Source organism: Malaya genurostris, chromosome 2 (assembly GCF_030247185.1).
Source record: "Malaya genurostris strain Urasoe2022 chromosome 2, Malgen_1.1, whole genome shotgun sequence".
In the NCBI taxonomy this organism is placed as follows: domain Eukaryota; kingdom Metazoa; phylum Arthropoda; class Insecta; order Diptera; family Culicidae; genus Malaya; species Malaya genurostris.
In genome coordinates this window covers 86,815,867-86,831,365 of record NC_080571.1, presented here as the reverse complement: position 1 = coordinate 86,831,365, position 15,499 = coordinate 86,815,867, and positions in this window count along the sequence as shown.

The window sequence follows — 15,499 nt, the reverse complement described above, 5'->3', positions numbered from 1 at the left end:
AATTTTCTCAGATTTCGTCAGATCCTCCCGCTTTTAGCCTCTATACGATAGATGGTGAGACCATTTTTTTGCTCACTAAAAATAAAGCCCGGGTAAAATTTCCTTGTATATAGTAACACCCAGACAAATCCAGATAAATTTTTGAGTCAGAGACAGATTTTTGGAAAAATGACCGCTGGCAACGCTGATTACATTGCGTATCCGGCTTTTGCACTCCATGTAAATATGCGGTATTTTGCATTCAAAATTACCTAAATAAGTTTTCAAGACGAAGTTGCACTCATCCGATTTGTACATTCAGCCGTTCAAATGGTTTTCATTTCGTTTCAACATGGTATCAAAAAATCATTTTTTTGTTTGCCTTAAACGTTTATTATTAATGATGATCAGTAATAATGGTTACAATTCATGGTATCGGTTCATATGTCTTAGATTGTGAGGGGATAGAGATAGAGAAAGAGAGAAGATAGGGATAAGCTTAAGACTACGTTAAAGACTATTTTTCTGTGCTGGACTGGGATTGATGTTACAGCTTCGGGCCGCGGGTAACATCCCCGAGGGCAGCGCCCCCGGCGGATGGCCGCTTAGGAGATATAGCTCCAATAGTTATCTCATATACGAAAACCATTAGTTAGAGTGAGATCTGCTGTCTCTGTTCGATAGATTGACTTTAAGAGTAAGATGAAATTAAGTACATTCATTTCGAGTTTTCGTGACGCTATAACAGCGGTATTGCACAATTTACAAACTAGTTTTGCGGTGGTATTGCTTCTTATAGCCGAAGCAAAGATATTTTACTCGATTTTATCACAATTCGTTTATTAAATGTCGAGTAATCGGCAAAATAACATGACAACTCTATACTAATGAGATGACTATCGGTACAATAGCCCTAGTTGCTATTGCATCAATCTTTCGCGTCACCACAACAGAATTATTAAATATTTTTCATTTTGTTTTTAACTGATTACAACGCAATCCGTTGATTGTAGGTCGAGTAATGAGCAAAATAATAAGCTGAATCAACTAATGAGATGACTATGGGTACAATTCCCCTACATCTGTGAGCAGATTAATTATCTAGTTCATTTCTAAATTTACAACGCCAACACAATACCACAACTAAACCAAAAGGCAGAATACCAGAACTGAGTTTAAAATGCACTCTTAGAAAAAATGAAATTTACGCATGACGTGAATTCAAGCATGCCTTATTGTCTTAATAACAGGGTGTTTTAACACTCCTAATACCAAGCCTCAAAAAGTTACGCGAAGCACCAAGCCTCAAAAAAAGTTAGAACGGTAACTTTGAGCTGTCATAGCTCAGCTGTTTTTCAACGGATCTCAATAAATTTTACACCCTCGAATTTTGTACAGTTCGCAGATTATTTTAAGTATGTCATTATTGACAATCGGTTAGGAAAAATCAATGAAAATGTGATTTTTCCCGTTCCAATTTTTTTTCACGCACAAAATATGCCCTATCTGCATTTATGCGGCACCAACATTGTGAATAGAATTTTCAAAACTTAAACTTTCTCGCGTCATAACTTTGTTGTTAGCCAACCGATTTTCGAAATTTGTTCACCATTGGAATGGTACTAGTTTCAGAAATAAAATGCACTAAAACATACGTAAAATAGAGTTGTCTACTTAAAGTTATAGAGAAAACTGTAAACAGAAGACCACAAAGAAGATGGGATTTTTTACAATGGTCGTAAATATCTTTGAATTCAAAGCGATGACCTATATGTTTTTATACATTATTCGATTGCTAGTAAACCCAGCTACAATTTATGCTAAGCTGACGTTTTTGCACCATCAAAAACAACCTGAAAATATACAGTGTAAATGTAAATATTGACAAATATTACAAAAAAAAAAAATTTTTAACTTATAAATCAAAAATGAAAACGATGACTTGTACATTTTTTGCTCTGAATTGTTAGAACCATTATCATAAAGATTGTTTTGATGAATAAAATTATATATTCTCTCAAAACAACTAAAAAAATTGGTAGAAATACATTCAATTTCTATCAGCGGAAATATATTGCCTAAAAATACAGAATTTTGAAAAATATTAGTTTGCCTTTTTTGATACTTTGAGTTGGTTGGTCTTTAAACGCACAAGAAAAAACCTGTTTTAATCCACCTAGTGGTGTAATGATGCCTATCTCACCATCAACTAGTATAACCTACAGAGTAAAGCAGTTCTCAAATCGATAAGACCATTTCTGAGAAAACGAAGTGAGTTCCACTATTGCAGGTACTTCCGAAACAGGAGTCCGGGAACCGGTACCATCGAAATCGGTTCGAGAAAGTGACTGGGATCCATTTCCGAGTCTATAGTCACGATATCCGGTCGTTAATCGAAAACCGGGAATCAGAAAAGCCGACATCAATTTGTTTGGCCGTCTACTGACAATGACTATCGATTGGACTAGTTTTGAGGTAAGTTTGGAAATTAGATAACGTGTTTTATTTAGCGCTTTTAGTAACGGTATAAATATTTTAATAATATTCACCCTGTAATTCCGCAACCGGTTGTCCGGAATTGGTGTCGGCTGAAATCCAGGAATTCAATATGGGACCACGAGACTTTTGAACTTATATTCATTTGTGAAAATTTGTCAATCCATAGCAGAGGAAAGTGAGTGAGATCCATTTTGGAATAAATGAACACTTTTTCCAGTGCTTTCGGAATCGAAAACCGGGAATCAGGATAGCCAGAACCGGTTTATTTTATTTGTCCACTGATAATTACTACCGATTGGAATAGTCACGCGGTTAGTCTAGAATTTAATTTATGTTTTTTTGTTTCGCCACTTTAGGTGACTGTATTAATTTTCAACAGACTTCACCCTATAATTCCGGAACCGGAAGTCGCATTCTGATGGAACTTTGGAGTTTTATATAGGACTATGAGACCTATCATTTGAACCTAATTTTGGTTAAATCTGCCACGAAATCTCTGAGCAAAGTGATGAAATAATTTGGAATTGTAATTTTTATACTAATCACCTTGTAATTCCGGAACCGGAAGTTGAATCGAAATGAAATTCAGGAACTTTGTATAAGACATTTATACCTTTCATTTGAATCTAAGTTTGTGAGAATCGGTTCAGCTATCTCTGAGAAAAGTTAGTGCACTTATTTTCATTTTTTTGCACATATCATCCTGTAATTCCGGAACCGGAAGTCGGATTCAATTAAAATTCAGGAACTTTATACGGGGTTACAAGACCTTCCATTTGAATCTAAGTTTTTGAAAATCGGTTCAACCATCTCTGAGAAAAGTGAGTACAAAAAAATGTTACATCCATACACATACACACACATACACACATACAGAAATTTTGCGTACTCGAGGAACTGAGTCGAATGAAATATGACACTCGGCCCTCCGGGTCTCGTTTCAATAGTTGGTTTTTACAGTGATTGCATAACCTTTCCGTATGAGAAAGGCAAAAAGTTTTGAAAATTTCTGTATTTATGCCGTTTGTTATTAGATTCTCCTTCAGAACATTGAGTTTAATTTGTTATAAATAATCGTGAATTATAATAACAACAATTAAGAGTATAAAAAGTGTATGTCACCGCTTTAATTTCTAAGCATTTTGTAAAAAATTTGAAATTTTTTAGTGTTTGTCATTTATTTTTAGATGTTTTTAAATATATAAAAACTGCTAGTTTAGCCCAATTTGTAACTGGTTTTATTAGCAATCCAATGATGTATAAAAACATATAGGTCATCGCTTTGAATTCAGAGATATTTACGACCATTGTAAAAAATCCCATCTTTTTGTGGTTCTCTGTTTACAGTTGCTCTATAACTTTAGGTAGACAACTCTATTTTACGTATGTTTTAGTGCATTTTATTTTTGAAAGTAGTACCATTCCAATGGTGAACAAATTTTAAAAATCGGTTGACTATCAACAAAGTTATGACGCGATAAAGGTGGAGCTCTCAATTTTCAGTCGCGACGTTGATGCCAAAGGAAACAAAATTAGATAGCAGATAGGGCATTTTTTGTGCCTGAAAAAACCTGGAACGGGAAAAATCACATTTTCATTAATTTTTCCTAATCGATTGTCAATAATGACATACTTAAAATAATCTGTGAACTGTACAAAATTCGAGGGTGTAAAATTTATTGAGATCCGTTGAAAAACAGCTGAGCTATGACAGCTCAAAGTTACCGTTCCAAATTTTTGTCGGGCTTGGTATTTGGAGTGTTAAGCTGTCGCTATCCAACTTGTGCTCTTGGAGGAATATAAACCGAAGCTATACAAATGTCTTTTTTCTTTAATGTTTATTTGACAAGCAACAACTTCTATACTAGAAGTCGAAGGAATATTCAATTTATAAAAGGAATAGCTTTTCTTAATTCCTAAAAGCAATCCACCATACGGAGAGTCTCTATCGAGACGTATAATGTTAAAGTCATTAAATTTTAAGGCTATGTTTGAAGTAAGCCAAAAATAGTTCGTATGTCCATGAATTAGTATGAGAAATAAATTAAAATAGTTTTGAGCTCAACTTTGAAGATATTTTGGCATCGTCATTTCTACGACGGTTTGAATTTTAAAAATCCTGTAATTTCAAAATTGGAAGCCTGAATCGGATAAAATTCATCAATTGTGTATGAGACCATAAGCTTATTTTAATTTGAATTTTTGTTTATTAAATTCGATACTTTCTATTCCCGATACTTTCGGACAAGGAATTCGAAAATCGGTTTATCCGAAGTCAGTTAAATTCGTCTAATGGATTCTAAACCAATTTCCTCCGATTTAAAATTTTTGAAAATCAGTGTAGCCGTCTTCGAGTTTAGTGGTTTATTTGGGCATGGACAAAATCCTAATTCTGAACGTTGAAAAATCGTCTTGTGAAAAATACACACGCTTTTCGGACAAAAGATTGCTCAAATAATTATTTAGTAGTTCGTCGTTATACCTATTTTTATATTTACAGAAAAAAGGAAAACAAATTTTTCTTAATGTGATTCAAAACTTTTTCAAGCAGAATTCAATTAAATTAATATGGGCAAAAACTAACCACACACACAAACACACTGTTAGAACAGTTCGGCTGAATAGTTCGTATCGTTTAATAGAAACACACATTTTTTTGCCAAAATTCGTTTTTATTATTCAACATAATTGCCATCAGAGGCGATACAGCGATTATAGCGATCTTCCAACTTTTCGATACCATTTTTGTAGTACGATTTGTCCTTTGCCTCAAAATAGGCCTCAGTTTCAGCGATTACCTCTTCATTGCTTCTAAATTTTTTACCAGCGAGCATTCTCTTGAGGTCTGAGAACAGGAAAAAGTAGGGAAAATCCATTGTGCTCTGCATCTAGGCTAGCTAAACAGCTGAAATTGCATTCCTTTCGTGACCGTCGTATCGATCGGATGGTAGTTTGCATTAGAGCAGCTGTGCGTTAATCCATTCTAATCCGTTTCAAGGTCATTTAATATCAAATATTTTGTATTCGCGAGCTTGTGCAGTAGATCAATACAGTATAAACAATAAATACAGTTAGACAGTGCCGGGTGCTATTGTGTTAAAACAATACGAACAGTGAACGGACGTTTAGTGTGGTGCCGTGAACCGGTGCTGTGTGCATATTAATTCTCAGAGGCCGTTGTAACTAACGCTTGGCCTCAGCGGCCGAGTTGCTACGGATCATTAGCTAAGTATTATATTTTTTTTCCTTCGTGTCCCTTTATCGTCTTATATTTTGACTCCCCCTATAATTCGCGCGGAACCTCAACCGCGCTATGGCAAGTCCATTAAATTCTACCCTGCCCCCCGAAGATAAAATGGAAACAGATTCTAAATCTGCTCCAAATAGTAAGACTCACCGGGTTAAACAGTATCCCGAAGAGCCTTCACCCTCGGCCGGCCTTTATGTGGTTTATTTTCGGACCAAAGAGAAGAATAAACCGCTTAATATTTTGAAAATATCTAAAGACTTGGAGTCGAAATATACAACATTGAAATTTATTTCAAAAATTCGTCCCGATAAGCTCAGGGTCTCGTTGACCAGTCTGAAACATGCTAATGAGATCGCTCGAAACGATCACTTTACGCGGGACTACCGCGTTTATATACCAGCTCGCGAAGTCGAGATAGACGGAGTGATCACGGATCCCAGTCTGACATGCGAGGACATTCTCAAACATGGGGTCGGATGTTTTAAAGATCCCTTGCTTAAGAATGTCAAGATACTGGACTGCAAACGTTTGCATTCAGTATCGATCGCCGCGGATGGGACAAAGTCTTATCCCCACTCGGACTCGTATCGGGTGACCTTCTCCGGCTCGGCTTTGCCGAAATTCGTTCTCCTGGACAGGGTTCGTCTACCTGTACGACTTTTCGTACCACGGGTAATGAATTGCACTAGTTGTCAACAACTAGGACACACAGCTTCCCATTGTGGAAATCGGCCCCGCTGCTCGAAGTGTGGAGAGAGTCATGCGGATGGCGTTTGCGACAGAGACATTGAAAAGTGTCTTTACTGTGGGGCGGCCCCGCATGACCTCACAGCATGTTCTGCGTATAAATTGCGTGGAGATCATTTGAAACGATCTCTCAAGCAACGATCAAACCGCTCGTTCGCAGAAATGCTGAAAATCGCCACACCACCTGAACAGAACCCCTACACCTGTTTGTCTGCGGACGATTGCGACTCTGACGATCCTCAAGAAGGTACATCTTCAACTGTCCCTCGTAGTTTTAGGAAGAGGAAAAATATATCATCTCCTAAACTCCCTAGAAAGGGTTCGAAGATATCTCTTGAAGGCCCTCCAAAAGTAACAGCAGAAGGAAGTGTTGCTCAGCGGATTATGTTGATCCGGGGGTTTGCGTCAGCATAATCTGCTGACGCACTGATGAGTCGAAGACGAAACGTAAACTTAAGAAAATGGTTATGTGCACCTAGCATAAACTTGGGGGTAAAAGTAAGCTTTTTCCCCTTCAAATTACCACAATCTGTACGGCCAGTAAGCCGAAACTTGTTTCGTTCGAGACGTCAGGTTAGACGTTACACTTCATGTGTACAAAAAAAGTGTCTTGCAAATAGCATTAACTTTACGTCTGCTCAGCGGATTATGTTGATCCGGGGGTTTGCGTCAGCATAATCTGCTGACGCACTGATGAGTCGAAGACGAAACGTAAACTTAAGAAAAGAAGAAGCCAAAAGCTCCTAGTTCCGGAGACTTGAAATCGGAGAAAGAATATCCAACACTTCCGGGGACACCCAAAACCCCGAAAGTCCCCAAGGAACCAGAAAACACATCAAGTGCTGGACTTGTAAAATTCAGTGACATTGTGGACTTTATATTTTCCGTCTTCAACATTTCTGACCCCCTAAAAGGTATTTTGATGACTTTCGTGCCAAAAGTTAAAATGTTTTTGATGCAGCTGACTGCAAAATGGCCCCTCCTCTCAGCAATCGTTTCCTTCGATGGCTAATTTTTCGAACGAGGTCAAGGATTCGATCACTGTTTTACAGTGGAACTGTAGAAGTATCATCCCGAAAATAGATCCTTTTAAATACTTAGTAAATAATCTGAAATGTGACGCATTTGCATTGTGCGAAACTTGGTTAACTTCTGATGTATCACTAAACTTCCACGATTTTAACATTATTCGCCTGGATCGAGACAATCCCTACGGAGGAGTACTTTTGAAGATAAAAAAGTGATATTCCTTCTTTCGAATTAACCTCCCCTCGATATCAGGTATTGAAGTTGTCGCATGTCATGTCACAATTAAAGGCAAGGACCTTTGTATTGCTTCCATCTATATTCCCCCTAGAGCCTCAGTTCACTGGCTCAGCAGTATCATGCAACTTCTTCCCGCACCGACGTTAGTTTTAGGAGACTTTAACTCACACGGTACGGGATGGGGCTGTCTTCACGATGATAACAGATCAGCTATGATCCATGATATTTGCGACAACTTCAATATGACAATCTTGAATACGGGAGAAATGACACGAATTCCCGCACCACCAGCAAGACCAAGTGCGCTGGACTTATCCCTTTGCTCGACATCGCTACGGTTGGATTGCACGTGGAAGGTAATCCCTGATCCCCACGGTAGCGATCATCTGCCTATCGTAATTTCAATCGCCAGCGGATTAAGACCATCGGAAACAATCAATGTTTTGTATGACCTCACACGAAATATTGATTGGAAATGCTACGCAATATCGATATCTGAGAAACTAGAAACAACACAAGAACTTCCTCCGGAGGAAGAGTATACGTTTATGGCTGGCTTGATTCTCGACACTGCACGGAACGACCGAAATTAGCTCTGCGCCTAATTCGTATTACTGTTTTTGAATTAGTTGATTTTAACAACAAAATTTCCAAAATAACTATAAAATTAGTTAAAATTGAGAATTTACTTTGCTGAAAAAACTCTTATTTTTAGAGAATGTGTTTAGTTTGTGAATATCCTGGACACAAACCAGCAATATTTCAATCCAACACGAAATTCTCATTGACAACTAATTTTGTTATTAAAATCAGAAAATTTGTTTCTATTTATCTATCACCATCATTACTGAAGGACAGCACAAAGAAAACAAAACTGAAATGGGTATTATTATTAAGTTTATTAGCCAAAAACTCATGAGAAGTGTCAAAGCAAAACAATCTATTAAAAAGCTAAAAAGGTCAGTCTTATTGAAACTGCTTGAAAATTGTTTTGATGTTTTTCGCATGTGTTCGATATATCTTTATTTAAATTTCTAAACCGATATGTAAAAATGTCGTAAACTGTTAGTGGAAATCGCATTTATTCAGAATTTGTGCGCACTTGAAGCGATTGTGCGTAATAATGTTTTTACGCGGAACAGTGAAGTGAATTTCGAATGTTTCACTCTAATTGTGATGAAGTTTTTTTTGTATCTTCAAACCTTCCGAGCTGCGCCGTCCGGTGTACTACTTGTATTCGGTTTTTGTTTTCCGAGTGCTCAAAGTTTTCAGTGAGAATGAAAAAAACAGTGATTTAGAAGAAAAAAATTCAAAAAGATGTTTATGTTTCGTTTATGTCTTTTTCTCCAATACAACATCGTATTTATACCTGCCAATATAGAAAAGGCAACCGCGTCTGAAATTTTTTCGGCAGTAGTGTGCCATCTAGTGGCTAGTAGTCATTACGGTGTTACCGTTTCGGTGACAGGGCGCCATATAGCTGCAGATTGCAGAAGCCAATTCAACCATCCATATTGGTTGAAAACAACATTTTATTTCTTTAATTCAACTAAAAAATTAGTTGAATGGAAATGAAATGTGCCTTAGCTAAGAAATGACAGCACGTTTAATTTGTGAATTCAACTAAAAAAAATAGTCATTTCAACAAATATTTTATTATTATTAAGGGAATGAGAATAAAAAATCTAAATCAGCAAAAGTAAGATTTTTTTAGTTGTCTCAAAAAATAACTAACTAAAATCAGCAAATCAACTAAATTTTTCGCGAAAATGCTGATTTCGGTCGTTCCGTGTGCGATTCAAGCTCAGACGAAACGTGTACCCGGCGCGAATATCAACATTCGTCCTCCCAACCCGTGGTGGGACAAAGAGTGCTCATCACTGAACGCGGAAAGATCTTTAGCATTCAAAAAGTTCAGAAAATATGGAACACCTGATAATTATAGAAATTACGCAGCACTAGATAAGCAAATGAAGAACTTAGTTAAAGCAAAGAAACTAGGTTACTGGCGACGGTTTGTTGACGGATTAACAAAAGAAACATCGATGAGCACTCTTTGGAACACAGCCCGACGAATGCGCAACCAAAACACAACGAACGAAAGCGAGGAATATTCTAACCGCTGGATATTCGATTTCGCTAAAAAAGTATGTCCTGATTCTGTTCCGGAACAGAAGATATCCCGCGCCGCGACTTCGAATACAAACGAAACACCGTTTTCGATGGTAGAGTTCTCACTTGCGCTCTTGTCGTGTAACAATAAAGCCCCGGGGTTAGACAGAATTAAATTCAACTTGTTGAAAAATCTTCCTGACTCTGCCAAAAGGCGCTTGCTGAATTTATTTAACAAGTTCCTCGAGGGTAATATTGTTCCACACGACTGGAGACAAGTGAGAGTTATCGCCATTCAAAAACCTGGGAAACCAGCTTCCGATAACAATTCGTATCGGCCGATTGCTATGCTTTCCTGTATCCGGAAGTTGTTCGAAAAAATGATTCTCTTCCGTCTAGACAATTGGGTCGAGACTAATGGTTTACTTTCAGATACACAATTCGGCTTCCGCAGGGGTAAAGGAACGAACGATTGTCTTGCGTTGCTCTCAACCGAAATTCAAATGGCATTTGCTCGTAAAGAACAAATGGCATCAGTATTTCTAGATATCAAGGGGGCTTTTGATTCAGTTTCTATAAATATCCTATCTAAGAAGCTGCACCAGCATGGTCTTTCGACGGTTTTGAACACCTTTTTATATAATCTATTGTCCGAGAAACACATGTATTTTGCACATGGTGATTTGTCGACAATACGATTCAGTTACATGGGTCTTCCTCAGGGCTCATGCTTAAGCCCCCTTCTATACAATTTTTACGTAAACAACATTGATGAATGTATCAACACATCTTGCACGCTAAGACAACTTGCCGACGACAGCGTTGTGTCCATTATAGGACCCAAAGCTGGCGATCTGCAAGGGCCGTTACAAGATACTCTTGCCAACTTATCCACATGGGCTCTTCAAATGGGTATCGAGTTCTCTACGGAGAAAACTGAGCTGGTTGTATTTTCAAGAAAGCGAGAACCAGCACAATTACAACTAGGGGGTGAAACCATAGCTCAGGTCTTCACATTTAAATATCTCGGGGTCTGGTTCGACTCCAAAGGCACCTGGGGATGTCACATTAGGTATCTGAAACAAAAATGCCAGCAGAGAATCAATTTTCTTCGCACAATAACCGGAACTTGGTGGGGTGCCCACCCAGGAGATCTGATCAGGCTGTACCAAACAACGATATTGTCCGTAATGGAATATGGATGCTTCTGCTTCCGATCCACCGCGAACACCCATTTCATTAAACTGGAAAGAATTCAGTATCGTTGTTTGCGTATTGCCTTAGGTTGCATGCAGTCGACTCATACGATGAGTCTCGAAGTGCTCGCGGGCGTTCTACCGTTGAAAAATCGATTCTGGGATCTCTCATATCGATTGCTAATCCGATGCGATATCTTGAATCCAATGGTGATTGAAAACTTCGAAAGGCTTATCGAGCTTAATTCTCAGACCCGTTTTATGTCCTTGTATTTTGATTACATGGCTCAGAATATTAATCCTTCTTCGTTTGTTTTCAACCGTGCTCATTTCTTGGATACTTCTGATTCTACTGTGTTTTTCGACACATCCATGAGAGAAGAAATTCGTGGAATCCCGGATCACGTACGCCCTCAAGTGGCCCCAAATATTTTTTATAATAAATTCAGAACAGTCAACTGTGAAAAGATGTTTTACACTGACGGATCAAACATCAACAGGTCCACAGGCTTCGGAATCTTCAATCAGAACATCACCGCTTCGTACAAGCTCAGTGATCCGGCTTCAGTCTACGTCGCAGAATTAGCTGCTATTCAGTACACCCTTGAGATCATTGAAACCTTGCCCAAAGACCATTACTTCATTGTCACGGACAGTCTAAGTTCAATAGAAGCTCTCCACGCAGTGAAGCAAGGAAAGTATCCCCCATATTTCCTGGGGAAAATACGGGAACACTTGCGAACTTTATCTGAACGGTCTTATTTAATATCGTTAGTCTGGGTCCCTTCGCATTGTTCCATTCCGGGCAATGAAAAGGCAGACTCATTGGCTAAGCTGGGCGCATTAGAAGGTGATATTTACGAAAGACCAATCTGCTTCAATGAATTTTTCAGTATCTCTCGTCAGAAAACTCTCGAAAGTTGGCAAACTTAATGGAGCAATGGCGAACTGGGACGATGGCTGCATTCCATTATCCCTAGGGTATCGACGAAACCTTGGTTCAGGGGGATGAACGTGAGTCGTGACTTCATTCGTGTGATGTCTCGGCTCATGTCAAACCATTACACATTCAACGCGCATCTCCGGCGTATTGGAATCGTGGAGAGCGGTCTCTGCGCTTGTGGTGACGGTTATCAGGACATCGAGCATGTCGTATGGACGTGTACGGAGTATCGTGACGCCAGGTCTTTATTAAAGGACTCCCTAAGGGCCCGAGGTAGACCACCTGAAGTTCCGGTCCGAGATGTGTTGGCTAGTCGGGATATCTCTTATATGCTTCTTATATACCAGTACCTCAAACACATTAATATCCAAGTGTAATCTGTTATACCTCGCTCAGAAAGTATAATCTCCACCTACAGGTTCGACACTAACATCCGCCCGATTCTCTCGATCACCGTCCCTGTCCACCATCTTCATTGGAAATAACAAGATCTTTTTTTGTCACTAACTTTTCGTTCCCCCTTCCCCCGTCTCTTCACCATCTCGATGGCAACTAATTAGATCTCTGTAGTTTTCAGACATTTTGTTTACATACCCCCTATTTACCTCGGTTTCCACAATATTTACTTTTTTTATTTTTTCATCTCTTCGTAACATCACCATCACCGCCTACGGTCCTACGCTCCAGTCGATGATCATCATGCGGGCCACCCGCCGGGCCTTCGTAGCCTGGGGGTGTTTCCCGCGGACCCACACGAACTGAAAGGAAGCGGCCATAGATAGCACCAACTGGAAGTCATGCAATATTCAATTCACCGACCACTGCCGAACGCCAGCTAAAAGCTTTTTCCAAAAATTCTAGACGACATAATCTAATGATACTATTCTAGTTTTAAGTTAGTCGTTAATTAAGATTAGGAAATACCCTTGGCATCTTAGAGCTTAAGCAGTGTGCCTAAAAATATATATTATACTATCGAATAAAAAAAAAACAGGAAAAAGTCACTGGGGGCCAAATCTGGAGAATACGGTGGATGAAGGAGCAATTCGAAGCCCAATTCGTTGAATTTCAGCATGGTTTTCATCGACTTGTGACACGGTGCATTGTCTTGATGAAACAAAACTTTTTTCTTCTTCAAATGAGGCCGTTTTTTGAAATTTCGTCCTTCAAACGCTCTAATAACGCTATATAATAGTCACTGTTGATGGTTTTTCCCTTTTCAAGGTAGTCGATGAAAATTATACCATGCGAATCCCAAAATACATACGCCATAACCTTACCGGCCGATTGTTGAGTCTTTCCACGCTTTGGGTTCGGTTCATCGCGTGCAGTCCACTCAGCTGACTGTCGATTGGACTCCGGAGTGAAGTGGTGGAGCCATGTTTCGTCCATTGTTATATATCGACGAAAAAAATCGGTTTTATTTCGATATAACAGCTCCAAACACTGCTCAGAATCATCAATTCGTTGTTGTTTTTGATCGATTGTGAGCTCACGCGGCACCCATTTTGCACAAAGCTTTCTCATATCCAAATATTCGTGAATAATATGTCCAACACGTTCCTTTGATATCTTTAGGGTGTCAGCTATCTCGATCAACTTCACTTTATGGTCATTGAAAATCATTTTGTGGATTTTTTTCACGTTTTCATCGGTAACAGCCTCTTTTGGACGTCCACTGCGTTCATCGTCTTCGGTGCTCATATGACCTGTACGAAATTTTGCAAACCTCTTACGAATTATTGCTTCGCCCGGTGCAGAGTCTGAATAACACTCATCAAGCCATTTTTTGGTATCGGCGGCACTTTTTTCATCAAAAAGTAGTGTTTCATCAACACACGAAATTCCTTTTTTTCCATTTTTTTTCACAATAACACAAGTAGCTTCACTCAAAATGCAATATCTCACAAACTAATAATCAGACAGCTGTCAAATTTATACACGTATCTTTTGAAGGTTGGTACTAACTGAAAATGGTATGGATTTAATTCTAGTGGCGCCCTCTCATAGAAACGATACGAACTTTTCAGCCGATCTGTTAGTTCGTATGTCCATGAATTAGTATGAGGAATAAATTAAAATAGCTTTGCGCTCAACTTTGAAGATATTTTGGCATCGTCATTTCTATGACGGTTTGAAATTTAAAAATCCTGTAATTTCAAAATTGGAAGTCTGAATCGGATAAAATTTATCAATTGTGTATGCGACGATAAGCTTATTTTAATTTGATTTTTAATTTCGTTTTGGCCTTCTTTTAGCTTTTCTATTCCTGATACTTTCGGACACGAAATTCGAAAATCGGTTTAGCCGAAATCAGTTAAATTCGCCTAAAATTATTAGATTTTAAATTTTTTAAAATCAGTGTAGCCATCTTCGAGTTTAGTGGTTTATTTGGACATGGACAAAATGCCGGACCCGTAAGCCCGATAAATTTCTACTAGCAAAATGAGGGACATTTCATTACATATATCATCATGTAGTTCCGGAACCAGAAGTCGGATCCAAATGAAATGTAGATAGCATATATGGTAGTATAGGACTATTCGTATGGGTCTAAGTTTGTAGAAATTAGTTAAGCCTTCTCCGAGAAAAATGATTGAATTTTTTTTTCACACAGAAATTTGCTTATTTCGACGAACTTCTTCGAATGGTATAAGAATATAAGAAGTTTTGTTCTTCCAGAAAGTATTGCTGCAAGCAGTATAAATCAATATAAATATGGTCGAACGATTATGTTGCCAAAAACGGTGCTTTTAGATGCAAAACATCGCTTTATCACCAAGCGCGTAAAACTCCTACTACTGGAATAAAGGAAAAAGTCGCTTTCACAATATTTTCAATCGATATCTCTGTTAAAAATAAATGGATTTTTACAATCTAAATCTTCTGTTTTCAAGGCCAATTTTGACAGATATTGTCGAAATACTGAAAATTTCTAACAAAAAGCTTTGTATAACTCAAAAAGTAAACGTTCGATCTCAAAAACATTCAATAGCGTTCAGGGCGACGTGGAGACTAGTGATGGGCAGAACCGTTCATTTGAAAAAACCGTTCAGAACTAGAAAGTTCAACCAAAAGAACTAGTTCTTTAGTTCGTTCGTTCGTTCTTTGTATGTTTCTGAAAAGACTACACGAGAGATTGATCTAGCGAGCAAAAAACAAAGATAAAGGTCTCGAATGAAGTTTCGTAATATCGCACTTTTTTTCGAGAAATACCGTTTTCCTACAAAGAACTATTGATCACTCATTGGAACCGTTCACGAACGGATTGCCCATTCCTAGTGAAGACCTTTCGTATGTGACAAGTTTGATCAAAATCGATCCAGTCATCTCTGAGATCTTTTTCGGAAACACACATGCACACGAATATTTGCTCAGTTCTTTGAGTTGAATCGATTGGTATATGACATTCCCTCCGGGCCTCGGAAATTTTTTCTAAAGTTTGAGCGAATTCTATACCTATTTTTATATTTACAGAAAAAATGAAAACAAATTCTTTTAAATGTG